This window comes from Chlorocebus sabaeus, chromosome 17 (genome assembly GCF_047675955.1).
Source record: "Chlorocebus sabaeus isolate Y175 chromosome 17, mChlSab1.0.hap1, whole genome shotgun sequence".
NCBI classification, from domain to species: Eukaryota; Metazoa; Chordata; class Mammalia; order Primates; family Cercopithecidae; genus Chlorocebus; species Chlorocebus sabaeus.
The window spans coordinates 58,284,181-58,301,554 of NC_132920.1; the positions used below are offsets into that span (position 1 = coordinate 58,284,181).

General features: G+C 36.5%; 1 protein-coding gene across 1 annotated transcript in view; it reads left to right on the forward strand.

The window, feature by feature from the left end:
* Positions 1-1,784: 1,784 nt before the first annotated feature.
* GFRAL (GDNF family receptor alpha like) overlaps positions 1,785-17,374 on the forward strand; it is an 83,426-nt gene continuing 67,836 nt past the window's right edge. The window contains exons 1-2 of the mRNA XM_073006077.1: positions 1,785-2,239; positions 2,531-2,688. The gene's annotated coding sequence lies outside the window, so the exon portion shown is untranslated. The remainder of the gene's footprint in view (positions 2,240-2,530; positions 2,689-17,374) is intronic.

Here is a 17,374-nt window from a genome sequence, read left to right on the forward strand (position 1 = left end):
AGGCACCAAACAAGTGGAGAAAAGGCTTTCAAGATCATCCCTCTGAAATAATTGTTTGATTGAAACCTCCAAAGACTCCCTGAGCCAGAACCATCTGGCCGAGCCATTCTCAAATTCCAAATCCGCAGACAGCATGAATGATAGTAAATCATTATTGTTGTTTTAAGGTACATAAGTTTTGGGGGGCAATTTACACACAGCAACAGAAAAAAAAACTGATGAATGGGAAATATGGAGAGAAATGCAAATAGAATAAAACGGGGAGGAATACAAGGAGAGGAAAGTAGTACTGTGCAAAATAGGCAATAGGATGACCCTCAAAAGGAATTTTTTTTTCTAAGTATCTTAATGAATGTAAGGTCAGATTAAATTGGAAGGCATCAGGTACAAATATCAGTAATGTTAAATTCTATTTGTAGTAAGTCAACTATTTGTAAATTATGCATTGGAGATTGACTTTACATCAACCAAAAAGTTAAATTTATTTAGAAATCTATAGAAGAAGAAAAAGAAAAAAAGCCATTGGAAAAGTTTTAAAGATTATTCCATTAAATAGACAAAGTCCTTTAAGGAAAGGGATTAAAATGAAGGTAAGTTGATCTGCTTAAAAATAATATAGCAGTCTGGGAGCCGTGGCCCATGTCTACAAACCCAGTACTTTGAGAAATCTAGGCAGAAGGACCTCCCAAAGGAGGACTTGGAGTTTGAGACCAGCCTGGGCAACACACAGAGACTCCTTCTCAAAATTTTACATTTCTTAAAAGAAAAAAAAAATGAAATAATATTGTATTAATTCCTGTAAAAGCATCAGACAGATTTAGATGAGAGAGAAAGCTACAGGGAAGGAGAAAGCTGGTCTGTGGCAAGGACTTCTAATTTAGAGAAAGACAGATGATAGCAAACAGCAAAAGTTATATTATAGATGTGACTTAAAAACTAATTTGATTTTTAGTTTTAGTCAGAAAAGTGCTTTAGGTATGGAACAAGTATAACCTAGTATTTCCAGCATTTCTCTGTTGACCTCACATCTCTCTCCAGATACTGCCCTCAATTCTCTGCTTCTCTTCACAGCAAATTCCCTTGAAAGAGAAACTACCTGTGATCAGAAATTCCTCTGTTTCAATTTGATCCTGAATCCACTGCATCTAGGTCTTCCTCACCAAATCCCACATATATTTGTTTTATTTTGGTCATGTGGGACCTCCACATTGTTGTATCAGTATTTTGTCCTCATTTTACTTGAGTTATTTGTAGTTAACTACTCTCTTCTCCCTGAAACACTTTCCTTACTTGGCTTCTAGGATGCTCTGTTCTTATGGATTTCCCCTTTCACTTCAGTCATTTCTGTTTGTTTTTTCAATATCTTCGTGGTCTTATATTTCAATGCACCCTGCTAGCCTCCCAACTAGGTTTCCTACTTTCACCTTAATTCTCTATGGTTTATTCTCAACAAGAAAGCAATTAAAACCCCTTAAAAATGTCAACAAAACTGTCACTACTCAATACTCTCCAAGTAAGAGGTGACAATGTGCTAGCAGCCCTCACAGCACTTCATTGCCCTCGGCGTCCACTCTGGCTATGCCTGAGGAGCCCTTCAGCCCGCCACGGCACCCTGAGAGCCCCTCTCTGGGCTGGCTGAAGCTGGAGGCCCCTCCCTCTGCTTGCGGGGAAGTGTGGAGGGAGAGGCGCAGGCGGGAACCAAGGCTGCTAGGAGCGCTTGCTGGCCAGTGCGAGTTCCGGAGCGCCAGTGAGAGTTCCGGCGGATGCGGGCACGGGCTCGGCGGGCCCCCGCACACGGAGCGGCTGGCCAGTGGCCCCGCTCAAGGCAGTGGGGGGCTTAGCCCTTGGGCCAGCAGCTGCAGAGGGTGCACCAGGTCCCCCAGCAGTGCTGGCCCGACAGCGCTGTGCTCGACTTTTCGCGGAGCCTCAGCCGCCTTCCCGCAGGGCAGGCTCGGGACCTGCAGCCCGCCATGTCTGAGCGCTCCCCTTCACGTTGGCCAGAGCCTCCCCGACGGGCGCCGCCTCCTGCTCCCTGGCGCCCGGTCCCATCGACCGCCCGCCCAAGGGTTGAGGAGTGCAGGCGACCTCTGGGGACTGGCGGGCAGCTCTGCCGCAGCCCGGTGCAGGATCCACTAGGTGAAGCCAGCTGGGCTCCTGAGCCGGATGGGGACTTGGAGAACTTTTATGTCTAGCTGGATGATTGTATGTGCACCAATCAGCACTCTGTATCTAGCTCAAGGTTTGTAAATACACCAATGGGTACTCTGTATCTAGCTAACCTAGTGGGGACTTGGAGAACTTTTAGATCTAGCAGTGTCTACCTAAAGGATTGTAAATGCATCAATCAGCACCCTGTCAAAACGGACCAATCAGCTCTCTGTAAAATGGACCAATCAGCAGGATGTGGGTGGGGCCAGATAGGGGAATAAAAGCAGGCTGCCCAAGCCAGTCAGCGGCAACCTGCTTGGGTTCCCTTTCAGGCTGTGGAAGAGTAGGTGTTTCACTATTTGCAATAAATCTTGTTGCTCAGTCTTTAGGTCCATGCTGCCTTCATGAGCTGTAACACTCACTGTGAAGGTCTGCACCTTCAGTCCTGTCAGTAAGACCACGAACCCACCAGAAAGAAGGAGCTCCAGACACATCTGAAGTCTGAAGGAAGAAACTCCCGACACACCGTCTTTAAGAAAGGTAGCTCTCACTGCGAGGGTATGTGGCTTCATTCTTGAAGTCAGGGAGACCAAGAACCCACCAATTGCAGGCACACAAGGGGTCCTTATTTTATTCAGGTAAAAAACTGAAGTCCTTACTATATCCCTGTAAATTCCCATAGCATCCATCCCCACAGCCTCTCTGGCCCCTATCCATTCTGCCCTTTGCCCATTCTGCTCAGCCACAGTGGCCCAATAGCTGGTCTGTGAACACATCAAGCACATACTTAATCTCAAGGCTTTTGCAATCGTTCTTCTCTCTAGCTGTAATCTCTCATTACTTATTCTGAGTGTCTTGTTTCTGCAGTTGCTTTACTTACTCGACCATTGTAAAATAGTCATTCTTAACTGCACAACTCCATTGTATCTTATCTTCTTTGCCTTGCCTTATGCTTTTCCTTGGAGTTACAGATACCTAATGTAGATAGTATTTACTTTTTTTTATGCTTGCATTAATCACCTAGAATATAAACTCCAAAAGAGGAGCTCTTTTATTATCTATCTAATATATCTTGGATATTTGTTCCCACCTAAATTTCATGTTGAAATGTAATTCCCTGTGTTGGAGATGGGGTCTGGTGGGAGGTTTGTGGATCATGGGGTAGATCCCTCATGAATGGCTTGGGCCATCCCTTTGGTGAGAAGAGAGCTCTGACTCTGACTTTTCACGAGATCTGGTTGTTTAAAACTGTGTAGCACATCCCCTGAACTTCCTCTCACTTGCTCCTGCTTTTGCCATCTGAAGTACCTGCTCTTGCTTCATTTTTCACCATGGGTAAAAGCTCCCTGAGACCCTCCCTCAGAAACGCATGTCCCTATGCTTGTTGTGCAGCTGGAAGAACCATGAGCCAATTAAATCTCTTTTCTTATAAATTACTCAGTCTCAGGTATTTCTTTATAGCAATACAAGGATGGCTTAATACATATCTCTAAAGCAAAAACTGGGCCTGGTATGTAATAGGTGTTCAATAAATATTTATTGAATAAACGAATAAATATTGGGTTAAATAAAGTTTAAAGCATCATAATAGAACACTGGGTAGATGTCAGTATGACAGTTTTCTTATTTACATACGGACGTGGAGAGGTCTTTGTGGGCATTGGTAAGAGAGCAAACCAAATTACAGAACACTATGTAGAGTATAGCTGTATAGGATACATATGGTATATGTTTACAAATATGTCTAGAAAAATTTGAAAGCTATATATCAAATATTACATCATTTATCTTTAGAAGGCTAATTGCATGTTTTCAATTTATTATTTATAATTTTCTTTTTATTTTTTAACTATTTTTATATGCTATTTGTATAATCACAAAAGACAACTGAATAATTCTTGTTTTCTTCATCAACTTGTAAGTTCTGGGGTACATGTGCAGGATGTGCAGGTTTGTTACATGGGTAAACGTGTGGCATGGTGGTTTGCCATGCAGATCAACCCATCACTAAGGTACTAAGCTGAGCATTCATTAGTTATTCCTCCTGATACTCTCCTTCCCCTTGACCCACCGACACGCCCTAGTGTATGTTTATATTGTTACCCCTCATGTGACCATGTGTTCTCATCATTCAGCTTCCTCATGTAAGTGAGAACATGCAGTGTTTGGTTTTCTGTTCCTGTGTTAGTTTGCTGAGGATAACGGCTTCTAGATCCATCCGTGTCCCTGCAAAGGACATGCTCTTGTTTCTTTTTGTGGCTGCATAGTATTCCGTGGTGTATATGTACCACATTTACAACTGAGTAATTTTGACACAAAAAATGTATTGTTACATGGATATAATGTTTATATTCTTTTCACAGAATTTGAGTCACTTGAATTTCTGCTTTAACACTTAGAATTTGGAGGGTCTGTTTTCTTAAAAAATATATATATTAACACTTTAAATCCAGTAAGTAAATGTGAAAGTTTGGGGGAAATAGTCAGCTGGAAACTCAGAATTGAAGTTAACTTTCACCAGGCCTTTGTTCACATTATTTTCATCTATAATTAATGAATGAATAATCCTATACTATCTCTGCATTCAAAAATGATATATATGGTGCATATGTATATATGGCAAAAATCTAAGAAATGTAGCCAAATATTAATATTGCTTACACATATGTAGTCATATCATGGTGAACTTTTTTTATTTTCTTGATTTTGCAAGAAGAATAATAGAGGCTATTTACATTTTAATGTCCAAATGTGTATACAAATATAAAAATTATGCTTTAAAAATCTAATAAATAAATGGAAGTAAAACATTTTTGAATTTTTTTTTAAGATTCCACAATAGATCTAGGTATTCTTCTTATCCATATGCTGATACTACCATTGCCCAAATTCTGGCAGTTGGTCCCTTTGGGAAACAGCTAGATGAATCACTACTATACACACTTACTGTGGTATTCAGTACCCCTCCTCAAGGGGAATTAGCCTATCTTTTGTTTTTCTTCAGTAATATTTTATCTTTAATAGACAAATAGTGATTGTATTTATTCACGGGATACAATGTTACATGTTGATGCAAACATACCTTGTGGAATGATCAAATCAGGCTAATTAACATATCTGTCATCTCAAATGCTTATCTTTTCTTCTTGGTGAGAGCATTTAAAATCCGTTGTTGTAGCTATTTTGAAATATAAAGTATATTCTTTTTAAACTACATTTAGTTACAATGTAGTATAATAGCCTTTGGTAGCCATCACTGTACTCTGTATTTCTATCAGTTTGCCTTTTAAAATTACACATGTAAGTGAGATCATGTGGTATTTGTTGTTTTGTGTCTGACTTATTTCATTTAGCATAATGTCCTCTAGGTTCATCCATGTTGTCATAAATGACAAAATTTCCTGCCTTTCAAAGGCTGAATGGTATTCCATTGTTTATATATACCATATTGCCAAAATCCATTCATCTGTTGGTGGGCACTTAAGTTATTTTCAAATATTGGCTATTGTTAATAATGCTGCAGTGAATGTGGGAGTTCAGACATCTTGTTGACATACTGATATTAATTCCTTTGACTATATACTCAAAAGTGGAATTGCTGGACTGTGTAGTAATTTTAGTTTTTTAGTAACATTCATACTGTTTTCCAAAATAACTGTACTAACTTACAATACCATCAACAATGTGCAAGGGTTTCCTCTTCTCCACATCTTCATCAACACTTGTTGTTTTCATCTTTTTGATAATAGCCAGTCTATCAGGTATAAGATAATATTTCATTGTGATTTAATTAGCATTTCTTTGATGATTAGAGATGTTGAGCATTTTTTCATGTATCTTTTAACCACTTTTATGTTTTCTTTTGAGAAATATCCATTTAAGTCCTCTGCCCATTTTTAATAGGATCATTTGTTTTCTTATTATTGAAGAGTTTGAGTTCCATGCATATTTTAGATATTAGCCTTTTATCTAATGCGTAATTTGCAAATATTTTCTCCCAGTCTGTGGGTTGCCTCTTTAGCCTGTTAACTGTTTCCTTTCCTTCCTGCAGAAGCTTTTTAGTTTGATGCAATACCATTTGTCTATTTTTGCTGCTATTGTCTGTGCTTTTGGGGTCAAGAAATCTCTGCTCATACCCAGGTCATGATGGTTTCCCCATATGTTTTCTTCTAGTAGTTTTATAGTTTCAAGTCTTATGTTATATTAAGTTTTTAATCCATTTTGAGTTGATTCTTGTGCAAGGGCTGAAATAAGTGTTCATTTTGATTCTTCTGTGTGTGCATATCCAGTTTTCCCAACAACATTTATTGAAAAGTCTGTCATTTCCCCATGGTTTGATCTTGTTATCTTTATGAAAATTTAATTGACCATAGGTATGTGAGTTTATTTCTGGGCTTTCTATCATATTCCATTGATTGATATGTCTGGTTTTATGCCAGTACCATGCTGCTGGCTTTGTAATGTGTTTTAATGTCTGATACTGTGATATCTGCAGCATTATTTTTTCTCAAGATTTTTATTTGTGGCTATTTGTAGTTTCATACATATTTTACAATTTTTTATTTCTGTGAAAAATGCATTGGAATTTTCATAGGGATTACGTTGAATCTGCTTTGGGTAGTATGACCATTTTAACAATATTAATTGTTCTAATCCATGAGCATGGACCAGCTTTTCATTTATTTGTGTCATCTTCGGGTTTTTTCAACAGTGTTTTATAGTTTTTAGTATATGGAACTTTAATTTCCTTGGTTGAATTTACTCCTACGTGTGTGTGTGCATCAACTAACCATAGTTATGTGGGTTTATTTCTATCATATTCCATTGATTACTTCTAAATGAGTGAGAGTGTGTGTGTGTGTGTAAGATACTATTGTAAATGGGATTTTTAAAAAAATTTCTTTCTCAGGTTGTATACTGTTAGTGTATGGAAATAATACTGATTTTGTAAGTTGATATTGTATTCTGCAAATTCACTAAATTTGTTAATTTAACAATTATTTTTGGTGGAGTCTTACAGGGTTTTCTATATATAAGATCATGTCATCAGCAAACAATTTCATTTCTTCTTTTCCTATTTGAATGCTTTTTTTTCTTACCTAGTTGTTTTGACTAGGACTTCCAGTACTATGTTGAACATAATTGATGAAAGCAGACATCCTTGTCTTGCTCCTGATCCAAAACACTTTAACTTTTCACCACTGAGTATGATGTTCACTGTAGGCTTGTTATATATGGTCTTTGTTGTGTTGAGAAATATTCCTTCTATAACTGATATTCAAAAGTTTATCATGAAAGGATGTTAAATTATTTCAAATGATTTTTCTTCATCTATTGAGGTGGTTATATTGTTTTTATTCTTCATTCTGTTACTATGGTGAATCACATTTTTAATTGTTTTTTTACTTCCATGAATTAATTTTGTGATAGGTAGAAAACCACATCTGTAGACCTAGAAGCAGAGTGAATCTAAAAAATATTATTTATAATTATTATGAGTACACAATATGTATGTATTTTCATGGAGTACATGCAATGTTCTGATACAGGCATATGATGTTTAATAATCACATCAGGGTATTTGGAGTATTCATTACCTCAAGCATTTATCATTTCTTTGTGTTAGGGAATTTTACTTTCATTCTTTTAGTTATTTAAAATATGCAATGAAATATTATTGACTGTAGTCATCCTGTTGTGCTATTAAATACTAGGTCTTATTCATTTTATCTAACTATATTTTTGCACCCATTAACAATCCCCACTTGATTTGCATATGGTAAGCCATTCTTGCATCCCAGGAATAAATTCCATTTGACCATGTTGAATGATTCTTTTAATGTACTGTTGAATATACTTTTTGGTATTTTGTTGAGGATTTTTGCATCCATATTCATCAGTAATACTGACCTGTAATTTTCTTTTCTGTTAGTTTCTTAGTCTGACTTTGGTCTCAGGCTAATGTTGGCCTTACAAAATGATTGTGGAAGTGTTTCCTTCTCTTCAATTTTTTGAAGAGTATGGAAATAATTATTATTAGTTCTTCTTTAAATGTGGGTAGAATATGTTTATGAAAATATCTTTTCCTGGGCTGTTCCTTGATGGCAGACTTTTCATTACTGATTTAATTTCCTTGCTCATTACTGTTCCGTTTATATTCCTAATTTCATGATTTGATCTTGGAAGGTTATGTATCAAAGCATTTATCTATTTCCTCTCCATTGTCCAATTTGTTGGCATATAATTGTTCATAGTGGTCTCATAAGATCCTTTGTATTTTTGTATTATCAATTGTGATATCGTTTTTCATTTCTGATTTAGTTCATTTGAACCACCTCTATTCTGCCGTAGTTAATTTAGCTAAGGTTTGTCAATTTTGTTTGTCTTTTTGGAAGACCAACCCTTAGCTTTATTGATCTCTTGTATTGGTTTTCTAATTTCTGTTTCATTGATTTTTGCTCTGAAATGTTTCTTTTCTTCCACTAACTTTAGGCTTAGATTGTTCTTCTTTTACTAATTCCTTGAGAGGTAACATTAAGTTGTTTATATAAAATCTCTCCCTCTTTCACCCTCTCTTTTGACGTAGGCATTTAGTATTACAAACATTCCTCTTAGAAACACTTTTGCTGAATCTCATGAATTTTAGTATGTTGTATTTTCATTTTTCTTTAAATATTTTTAAAATTAATTTTTAAATTTCCTCTTTGATTCAATAGTTTTTCAGGAGCATGTCATTTAATTTGCATGTATTTGCTAATTTTTCTTGGTTCCTCTTGTTATTGATTTCTAGCGTCATACCTTTGTGATTGAGAAAGATATTTGATATAATATTGATCTTCTGATATTTGTTAAGATGTGTTTTGTGGTCTATCGATTTATCCTAGGGAATGTTACATGTGTAATTGAGAAAAATGTATATATTGTTGCTGTTGGATGAAATGTTCTGCATATGTCTGTTTACTCCATTGGTATAAGTATAGTTCAAGTCTAATATTTTGTTATTAATTTTTTGTCTAGTTAGTAGTTCTGTGTTGGAAGTGGGATATTAAAATTACTTACTATTATTGTGCTGCACTTATGTCTCTTTTCAGATCTCTTAATCTTTGGTTTATATATTTAGGTGCTTCAGTGTTGGGCACACATGTATTTACAATTGTTATATTATCTTGATTCATTGATCTTTTTTTTATAATACACTGACCTTCTTTATCCCTTTTTACAGTTTTTTTTTTTTTTTTAACCTAAAGTTTATTTGGTGTGAAATAAATATAGCTACCCGTGCTCTCTTTTATTTGCCTGGAATATCATTTTCCATCACTTCAGTTTCAACCTGTGAGTGTCCTTTAAGGTAAGATAAGTCTTCTGTAGGTCCATATAGTTGGATCTTGTTTGGTATGTATCATGGTACTGTATGCCTTTTGACTACAGAATTTAATCCATTAACCTTTAAAGTAATTATTCATAGATGAGAACTTGCTACTTCCATTTGATTGTTTTCAAGTTGTTTTCTAGATCCTACATTTTTTTCCTTATCTCTTGTTTTCTTTATTTGGGATTTGTTTGCTTTTTGTAGTGATATATTTTGAATTTTTCAAAATATTTTGTGTATCTATTATAGGCTCGTACTTTGTGGTTACATGAATCATCTTATACCTATAACAAGCTATGCCAAGTTGATAATAACTTAAGTTTGATCACTTACACAAAGTCTGTACTTTTACTCTCCTCCTTCTAAATTTAATGTTTTTGGTGTAATTCTTTACATCTTTTAACCATATGTATACTTAACAAATTATTGTAGCTGTAGTTGCTTTTAAGAATTTTGCCTTTTAACCCTTATACTAGAGAAATCCTGATGTGTTTGCCATCATTACAATTTTAGAATGTTTTGGATTTGAAAAATGCCATTAATTTTACCAGTGCATTTTATACCTTCACATGTTTTCATGTTTCTATTTTACATTTTGCATTCTTTTCCTTCAGCTTGAAGAACTCCCTTTAGCATTTCTTATAATGCAGGTATGATGGTGACAAACTCAGCCTTTGTTTCTCTGAGAAAGTCTTTAACACCCTTCATTATTTAAAGACAGGTTTGCTAGGTATACTATTCTTGATTGGCAGGTTTTTTCTTTCAGAATTTTGAATATATTATCCTACTCCCTTGAGCTTTCAAGGTTAATGCTGAGAATTTTGCTGATAGTTTTATCAGAGTTCTCTTAAATGTGACAATTCAGTTCTCCCTTACTGCTTTCCATACTCTACCTTTAAGTTTTGACAGTTTTGTTATGATGTGCCTTGACGTGGGTTTCTTTTCCTTTTTTAAATTTTAGATTCAGGGGGTACATGTGCAGATTTGCTGCAGGGACATATTGTGTGGTGTTGTGCTTCTGTTGATCCCACCACTCAGATAGTGAATATAGTATCTAATAGGAAGTGGTTTTTTTAGCTCTTGGACCCTTCCTTTTCCCTTTTTGGAGCACACGGTGTCAATTGTTTCTGTATTTATGTCTGTGTGTACCTAACGTTTAGCTCCTACTTATGTGAAAGAACGTGCAATATTTGTTTTTCTGTTTCTGTGTTAATTTGCATAGGATAATACCTTCCAGTAGCCTATCCATGTTGCTGAAAAAGACATGATTTTGTTCTGTTTTATGGCTTCACAGTATTTCATGATATATAGGTACTTGGTGTGGATTTATCTGGATTCATTTTCTTTGGTATTCTTTGGGATTCCTGTATTTGGCTTTCTATTTTCTTCCCCAGTACTGGGAAATTTTCTGCCATTATATTTTGAATATGTTCTGTGCTTGTCCTTCTCTCCTCCTTCTAAACACCTATAATGTGTATATTGCTCTGATTGAGGGTGTCAGTATGTCTCTTAAGATGTATTCATTCTTTTTCATTCTTTTTCCTTTTTGCTACTCAGATTGGATGATTTCCAGTGACTTGTCTTTGAGTTCATTGATGTTTTACTTCTGCTTAATCTCATTTGCGGGTGAACTTTTCTGTTGATTTTTTCAGTTTAGCTTAATATTCTTCAGCTCTAAGATTTGATTGATACTTTTATATACTTTCCGTTTGTTAAAGTTCTCAGTTTGTTTTTGCGTTTCTCTCTGGACCTTAGTGACAGTCTTTATAATCATTATTTTAAATTCTCTGGTAGGTAAATTACATCTCTTTCATTCACTTGGGTCAATTTCTGAACATTTATTTTGCTCTTTATTTGAAATATATATTTCTTGTTTCTTTAGTTTCCTGGACTCTTGTGTTGTTTTCTGCACGTTGGATAAGACAGCTGCCTTTCCCAGTCTTATCAAACAGGACCTGTGTAGAAGAAAAATACCACTAGTCCATTTGACAAAAAATTTTAACGTGCTTCTCAAAGCTTTGTGTTTGTCCAGGCCACTGTTTCTGTTATTGGTGACTCCCAGGAGATTGGGATATGCCATGTCCTGTCAATACTCTGTGAACTGTAAGATAGAGGCCAGACTTTCAAAATGTGGTGTGGCCAGAAATTTCTAATGCAAGTGTTAGATGTGTGGTCCAGTTCCTTCTATCCTCATGTTGAAGTTGGGTGCAGGTGTTATTTCTCCACTCTCTCTGCACGAAGCCAGGGAGAAGTTCTATGGAAACTGCCTGTATTTGTGTTCAGGCCACACTTTTTGATTCTGGGAACATAGCCTTTGGAAGTGGAGCCATTGTTTGTCTTTGTTATCTGCGATCTAGAGTAAGTTAGGAATGCAAAGCCCCACCACTCCTAAGCTTAGGCTGTTAAGAATTCAGTCCTTTGGGTGGGAACTATAGAGTCGTGACACTTAATTTGTGAACAAACTCTTTTCAAGAATAGGTAGACTGTAAAATAATGGAAGAAATAAATAGAGCTATAGAAGTTGTGACACTTGGTGTGTGAACAAACTCTTTCTAGGAAAAATAGGCTGGGGACATGCCAACTTTCTGCTTAGTCTACCTGAGAGCTACTCTTAGTCTGCATTGTTAGCTCCCTGATGCAAGCTGGAGGTTAAGCTGTCTAGTTGTTGATGAGTGTCCAGTAAGCTGCTAGAGAGAAAACAAAAAACAAACAAACAAAAGAAAAGGAGCTGTGCATTCTAGCCCCTGTTCTATACTGCTCCCAAGAGATATTGTTCCTGGAAGAGTTTGCATGCCTGTTTAAAACCACCTCTTTGTTCTGTGATCTAGGGAGACTTGTAGATGCCTAGTCTCTTCTGCTCTTAGAGCCAGAAGTTTTGGGATATAGTATTTCTGGTAAATGCTGTAAAAGTTAGAGCATTTTGTGGGTGAACACACTCCTTCCAGAGAGAATTGGGAGAACTAGGATTATTGCCACGTTGAGCTGGAGGAAGAGTCTCAGGAAGTGCTAAGCTACTGCTCAGGCTGTTAGAGAGCTACTTTTTGCTTGCCCCTTTAACTCTCAGATGGTGTTAGTTAGAAACCAGACTGTCAAGTAGCCACTAGGGGAGTATGCTGTATACCTTCCAGGGAGAAACAGGTAGTGGTACTTTTGAGGCCTGTCTCTTTAAAGCCCCTGAAAAAGTGCTTGCACACACATATAAAACTGCCACTTTTTTCCTGTGGTCTAAATAAACTTGTGTAAGCCTAATTCTCTAACTCCCAGAGTTGGTGAATTAAGAGCCAAACTGTTGGGCACCTTATAACTGGGGTGCTATATGTGAGGTCCCAGTCTTCTCCACAGGGAGAATCTGAGTGTTAGTGATTTCAGTTATGTGGTGAAGTACCTGGAAAGGGGTCCATGCTCAAGTATGCCTCAGATTTGTCTACCCATTTGAAGTGCATGTTTTGGTTTTATTTGGATTTTTTTTTTTTTTTTTTTTGAAACAAGAGTCTCGTTCTGTTGCCCAGGCTAGAGTGCAGTGGCACAATCTCAGTTCACTGCAGCCTCCGCCTCCCTGGTTCATGTGATTGTCCTGCCTCAGTATCCTGAGTAGCTGTGACTACAGATGCGCACCACCATTCCCAGCTAATTTTTGTATTTTTGGTAGAGACGGGGTTTCATTATGTTATCCAGGCTGATCTAGAACTCCTGGACTCAAATAATCCACCAGCCTCGGCCTCCCAAACAAAGTGCTGGGATTAAAGGCGTGAGCCACCTCGCCCGGCCATGCATGTTTTCTTTCTTGCCTGCTAGGCAGGAGTCTCTCAACTTATTTCTGACTTTCTCTCAGAGGGAATTAATTGAGATATTCATTCTGTGCATTTGTGAGTATTGGGAGTGCCGGGAGCTTCCTGTTCTGCCATGTTGCTGACATCCGTCTAAGGAAAACAGTTTAAAGAAAGTTCATCACCAAGTAACAGTAGATACATCTGGGTATCTTAAATACAAATACTTTTCTTTCTTTCTCTCTCTCTCTCTTTCTTTCTTTCTTTCTTTCTTTCTTTCTTTCTTTCTCTCTCTCTCTCTCTCTTTCTTTCCTTTCTTTCTTTCTCTCTCTCTTTCTTTCTTTTCTCTCTTTCTCTCTCTCTCTTTCTCTCTTTCTCTTTCCTTTTTTTTTTTTTTTCTCTTTTCTTTTTTTTTGAGTTTCACTCTTGTCACCCAGGCTGGAGTGTAATGGCACTATCTCGGCTCACTGAAACCTCCGCCTCCTGGGTTCAAACGATTCTCCTGCCTCAGCCTCCCGAGAAACTGGGATTACAGGCATGCGCCACCGTGCCCAGCTAATTTTTGTATTTTTAGTAGAGACGGAGTTTCACCATGTTGGCCAGGCTGGTCTCGAAGTCCTGAGCTCAGGTGATCCACCTGCCTCAGCCTCCCAAAGTGCCAGGATTACAGGCGTAAGCCACCACACCTGGCTACTTTTATTTCTTATATTTTTCAAATGCTATATATGTAAGTACCAAAACTTTACAATTTAAAAACTATTTTGAAAAGGAAAAGATCATTATAACAGTTATAGATCTGTTTTTGGTAGCCAGGGCAACTTATTAACAATCCTTTTATGTTACTGTTAGACATCTCCCCCATGGAATGTCCAGAGCCCCTTTCCAGTGTATCATTGAGAGAACTGGCCTTACAAAATTGCCCAATCTGGAATTCAGCAGGACCATACACTACCTCCGTTAAGTCATCTCTCTGAAAGACAATGTTGGCAGTGTCTGGCCACAATTCAAAGGTTACTACCTTCTATAAAAAAGAGGACTAAAACATTAAATGTGAATACAAATGTATAATGTTTTGAGGTGATCTGGTAAGATGTTGGTCTTCCTTCATTTAGTAATAACCTTGCTGAATCAGCAGGTACATAACGTCTTTTCACGGTGATAATTAGAATGTGCACTAGACTCTAATAGTAACATAAAATGGGAAACAGAGAGCAGCAAACGAGTTACAATGAGGAATTTAAAGGAGTTAAGAATGCTTTTTAATAGTTCATTTTAATTATGGTCTTAGAGATGTAACAAACTTCTGAAAATCAGACCCAACTAATAGAGTAACACAACCATCAACAAAACACAACCACGGAGACTCGCTCCATTTTAGCTGAAAGGGGAGACCACTGTCTCAGCCAAATTGGACTGATATGATTGAGTATATTAATTTACCCAAAAAAGAAAGAATATGACATATACCTTCTTATCATGAAGAGGGATACATGTGATTTATTCTAATCTGATACCATTAAATATTCAGGCTATATAGAATGAATTATGGAACTAATCCTCTTTAAACATTTTTACCTGCCATTTTTATGTTAGCATACCTACGTTAAGATACTGGCTAGCATTTAGCTTTTTTTTTTAAATAAGTAAATAAATTGGTGATATCATTAATACTTCAATTAATATGATTGTTTAAAAAATAAATAATAAATGAATCCATTCTTGATTTCCTGCTAGATTGAGGGCCAGAACTTAATACTAATCCTCTAAGGCAATCTTATATTTTGGAGCTGTTTTGGTTCTCTTGAAGACAGACAGCCTGTCTTCCCAAATGATGACATGAGCCAAAGGAATGGCTGTTTAATCATAATTTTTAACTTAATCAGTGGATTGAATGATTTTGTGTATAGAGCACTGAATTGTGAGCCTTGTGCCTTGATAAATGGTGACAACCAACACCAAGTCACACAAAACAAAAGTAAGAATTCATTCCTCCTCCTTCTCAACCTGCCTGTCATCTCAACTGGTCTCCAGATCCTGGAAATTTTAAATTCTGACATTTCTTGTACCTGCCATTTTCTCTTCATCATTGCTACTTTTAGTTCAGCCCTTGTCATTCTCCCCTAAACTACTGACATAGCTTCGTGACAGGCAATTTACCTTGTTTCCAAACCATCTTCCTTAGCATTGCTTAAGCAATTTTTCAAAACCCGACCAGGTTACTCCCTTTTGGAACTCACCAAAAGCCTCTCTTTCTTCTGTTAGTCTTCTTGGTGAAGCATAAAAGGCCACCCATAATTAGCACTTATATTTTCCTCTTCATCCACTGAGTCTCAGTAATGTTAGTCCATCTGAAGTCCGCAGAACAAACCTCAGAGTCTTGCCTCTTTGTGGTTTCTCAGCTTCTCCCGATTTTGACTGCCTTGTCCCTCCACTCCTGGCCACACCTCATCAGGCTGTTAGTGAGGAGTTTGATGGGCAAGTTATGGTGAGGTGATCAAGTAAACCTAATTATTATTATTATTATTTTATTATTTTGGTGAGGTCCTCCAATAAAAAACCGCAAGAGTATTTTTGAATTTCTCCAAAAAATACTGCATCATGTCTGTTTTTATTACTCGGTGTCTGAGAACTCTGTTTACAGGTCTTTTAGCCAAGAAACTCATGACGTATGTATGTATTCTTTTCAGAAATGTCAATTTTAGGTTGGCTAGATCTGAAAAGACTCCTCCAGACAGTAGCATGCTACAAAAGTTTTAAGTAGACAGATATAGTGGTAATGCAAAAGTGATTGGAGGAAGTCGAATGTCATTGAACAAAAGATTTAAACAACTTTATGTTCCAAAAAGAAATGCCCTTTAATATGAAGTGTTTTTTACTGATTTATCAGAGTTTTATTTAATATTTTTTCTTTTTTTCTCTTTTTTTATGTAGCTTAATTTGTATTCTAGTTTATCCAATTCATGCAACTAGTGTCTGTTCCTCATTTTTGTTTTTGTAGAGTCTTTGACACAAAAGTCTTTCAGTAAATATTACTTGTCCTTTGCCAAGGTGTGAGGTCTAGTGCATTTAACTGTCATGAGAATGATACGTTAGCTAAAACAAAGTTTATCAAAAGCAATTACATCAATTTAGGGAATTTTGAATGGGAATTTCAGAGCCTTTGGATGCCTCAGTAGCAGCTGTGGATGTGCTTACAAAGCCCAATAAGTAGAGCTTAGGACTACTCATGAAAATTCCCACCAGAGCAGCTGTACTTTCTTCTGTTTCATTTATATATTACAACATTTTACTTGAAATGTAGAATACATTTTAAAATCAGGCACACATTATAATTAGAAACTATCAAAATTGATAATTCTATCTCTAAAATGTTCTGATTCAATAGCAGCTTTCATTTAAATGAAAGTATTATTTTCATTGACATTAAATTGGGCTTTATTAATTTGAGGTGTCTATAATTTGCTTGGGGTAAAATTGTGTTATCGCTTTACTCAACTTATTGAAATTTAGTACTTCCTGTGCTATCTTTGTCACTAATAGAAATTACAGATATTGTTATATAACATTTTACTTGTGGAAGTTCTCTCAAATTAGGGTCTATGATAATGACTACACTGAAACGATAGTATTTTTAGACTCACTTGGATCTTGATATTTACTTCTGCAATGATAAAGCATATATATTACTTTATCACAAATTTAAAACATTTTGACAAGTATGTTTTAACATCTTAATTTCTTTATATTCTTTTAAAAATGTTTTGCCCTTAAAATATTATTCTGAGAAGGAGTCTATACACAAAGAGGACTGATGGCTCAATGAACAGGCATTCAATGGTAATACAGCCGATATTATTTTGTTTTGGATAAGCAGCCATATGACCACAGGTGCTTTCTATACCTATAAGTTATGGACCTCAGCAACTGTACTTGTTTGGCAAAGATTAGCACTAGTCACTGAGTCTTACATTCAGGATCTGTGTATCACTGCACTCTAGAAAATCATAATTATATCACCTTCCTTGAACAGAAAGATATGTTACTCTCTTCCTTTGTTTCGTAAGTTTATTTTCCTTGTGTTTTTTGTTCT